The following is a 3,656-nucleotide window of genomic DNA, read 5'->3' as shown; positions in this document are numbered from 1 at the left end:
TCAGGCTGTGATGATTTTTTTTTATCAGTTCTGATGTGCTATCTGAAAAACACAGCCGCCAAATTCAGTTTCTTGTTTTCGGTATTAATACTTTTATTTAATCTGACAAATTGTTCAAATCAAAACTGAAAGCAATCTATATAATGCTTTTATTTAAACATATTGCCATATTGCAGGCTATCTCTGCATTGCAGGTTGGCTTTGAATAACATAACTGTTTAGTCTGTTTTATCTACAAACATTCTGAAGTCATCAGTGAAATCGCAGTGTTTAGTAAATTCATTTGTCCTTAAAAATAAAGTACAACAGCAAGGTTTATAGGGTCAATGGGTTGTTTCAGATCCAGGAAATGCAATATACGCAATGTGTATGTGGCTACTATCTGTAAAGTATTTTGTTAATTAGTTGCAATTTGCAAGACATTTTTCTTCTTATACTACCACTACTACTACTACTATTGCCACTTATTAATATTATTATTAGTATTTGTTGATAACTATACATTTGAATATAATTTAAAAAAATAAAATATTACTTCTGCCTAGACAGAAAAGTGTTCAAATGTGATAGTGCTCACGTTAAGGAACAATATACAGGAACAGGTAAGCCTACATGCTGCCATAACGTAAGAGGATCATATTGGTTAGTTCTATTATTCAGATTCAGATTTCCAGTCAACTAAAGGCATTCAATGAGGCATGACTAGTGCTAAAATTACAGAGCTGGGAAATGTGCGTGTATTGTTGAAAGTAGTGTGTTTTTAGGTCACAGAGGAAGGTAATAGGATACGGCACAATCATTATTTTAGCAAGTACTTAATTCCAGTTCTGGGGAACAAGCAAAGAGACAAATCCAGATTTAAAATGTGAGAACAAAAAGACAGAAGATAATTTACCTCAATGGATCAGTGAAGTTCTAGGAAGTAGTGAAGGACTGAAGATGAAGAGGCAGCAGAACAGATAGCACTGTGTTAATCGATAACAAGGAAACAAGAATTTTAAGCAAATAGAAGTTGCTATATAGAGCTAATGAGAACGACTGAGCAACAGGATAGCATGAGGGAAACAATTAGGTATTTCATTATCGTCTACTAGTAGAACGAACATCAGACCTGTTAAAACCAAAACTGAGAGGGTGGGTGATGTTATGCCCCCGTGTAAACAAAATGGAGAATATTTTGTTGGTTATATCTCCTCGAGGATTCACTCATCTGACCACACATAGTTTTTGTGTCATGGGACCATATTAAAATTAAAGTCATCATTTAAATATTCTTATAAATAGTGAGGCACTACTTGTTGCTTTTTATGAAACCAAGACTGTATAAATGTTGTTTTAGTTCATTTGGATTATTGTTTCTCAGTGCGCTCAATTTTCGTTTCAGTAATTTTTCGAGTTGAGGTAATGAGGTACCATAGTGAGCTAACATAATACCACACCAGATCATATAAAGAAGATTCTAATTGGTAGAAAACATCTCGTTTTCTACCAATCGTTTCCCCCTTAACAATGTCTGTTTCTCATTGGCTGTTGTCAAGATTAAGTTAATAGGTCAAACAGATATACAGAAAACCACCCAGTAATTAAGCGGATAGGTAAATTAGTGATTCAAACGTTTCGCCACAATTTTATCAGTACCCTGGACAGCACCAGGAGTGACCTGGCTAGTGGGCAGCATTTTTGTAGCAAGGAAGGGATTTTATCCCTTATCAGACAGTTCACACTGCTTCCAATGTGGCAAGAATTATCATATTGTTCTGAAATGGAACACAGGGCGATAGGGAAATACGGATGGCAAAAATGTTCCCTTCAAACTAATGTAACAACAAATGGATTTAAATTATTTTTCAGAAAATTAAACCATGAACGACATATGAGGGGATTACATTCTTTATGTATTTACTTTACAGATTGAAAGGGTGTCAAATGTATCAGTAGATATTATTAAACATGTATAATTCTTAGTATGTCAACAAGTTGCCTATTTTCTTGATCGTAATTCTACTTATAAAATATACATGACCTTGTATGAACGCCCTAAAAAGTTTGAAGTGAATAGATATGAAAACGTATATGGAAATAATATCAAAGAAAGTTTCAGAGACAACAAGAATCCAGAAGTAGGCCCACCTAAGTCGTGATGAAGGAAATGTTGAAAAAAATTATGGATCAGGGATAGAGTAAAGTAAATAACAGTAAAGTAAGACGCAAATGAAAGGAAAGGAAAGAAGAGTAAGACCAAGGTTGATTAAATAATGTGAAGATGGCTTCAATATAAATAAAGGCACACAGTTCAGATGCAGTTAAGATGCCAGACAGAGCTAGATATGCTTGTAGCAGGACATACATCAAGTGGGGAGACACTGTGTACTGTAAAAACAATAAGGAGACAAATATCTGAGTGAGATACATATTACTAACAATGTTTTTTTTAAATCATTAATATGGAATTAATCTTAAAATGTTAATTTAAACATAACTAGAGAAATACTGAAAAAAACTGAAAGTGGCATAGGCTATAATGTTTATAAAGATATTAAAAAAGTAGAAACATGCTGTATCAGTCCGGATGGTTTCACATGCGCTCCTGTGTAAATTAAAAATGTGCGAGGGATAAACAAGGCAAAGTGAGACAGTATGAGGAGAAATGTTTTATTTTAGGTTGTTTAGAACTGAATAGATTTGCATAAAAATGTGTGAGAAAGACTGGTTTCAATGACCTCACCGCCAGCTGCCATTGAGGTTTAATTAACTATTGAATGGTAGCAATGGGGGGAACAGACTTGGGACGTGAATGGAATCCTGTTTGCTTCTCGAAGTGTGAGAAACTGTGCTGTCACAGTCCATGCGGTGGCTTGAGGCTCGACTGTGATGGTTCTTCTAAAGGCATTCTAAATTGTAATGTAATAACATATCATTTCCAATGTATTACCGATTTTCTGGAACCAAAATATTGATGTTTTTTGTGCGTATTTCTTTGTTTGATTTCCGCGTGAATTTATGAATTTTGGCAGCTTACAGATAAATACAATGAAAGTTATATACATGTTATTACGGGCAAATGTTATTACGTGAATATTGGCCTTTTGATGCTTCGCCACCCTGAATGCAGTATTTATGTTCTGTGGTATAAGTTTAGAAAAATAAATAGCAGCTTGTGCCATCAACTTTCTGTAAATTATGAAATTATGCCTAGAAAGAAAAAACGCAAGAAAGAAAGAAAGAAAATAAATAAATAAATAAATAAATAAATAAATAAATAAATAAATAAGAAACAAGGATGGCTCTAGGAAAGGTGTTTCAGTACGAGCGGCTGCTTTAACTATATTTTCCTGAAGCGTTGCACGCCCAATTTGTGTCCTGCGAGTACTGGCTTCCATTACAGACGCTTTTGTTTTGCATTAACAATTGCTCTTTATTCGCGTCCTGTACTTGGCGCCGTTTTGCTTCTCTACTCCAAACTTCGACAGAGTGGTCCATCTGCTTAAAACACTCAAACTCCCCTGTTCTACAAACATACCCTCGATGTGGCTCAACCTTTTCAAAACTGAAAGTGAATGACCACGAATGGAGAGGGTCCGTTTGGGACAGGGAATTAAAGTTTGGCACGGCATTCTCCACGCCGCTGTTAAAATGCTGGGTATTCAAAGAAGAGA

Source organism: Anguilla rostrata, chromosome 5, assembly GCF_018555375.3.
Source record: "Anguilla rostrata isolate EN2019 chromosome 5, ASM1855537v3, whole genome shotgun sequence".
Classification (NCBI taxonomy): Eukaryota; Metazoa; Chordata; class Actinopteri; order Anguilliformes; family Anguillidae; genus Anguilla; species Anguilla rostrata.
Note: the sequence above shows the minus strand (reverse complement) of the source record.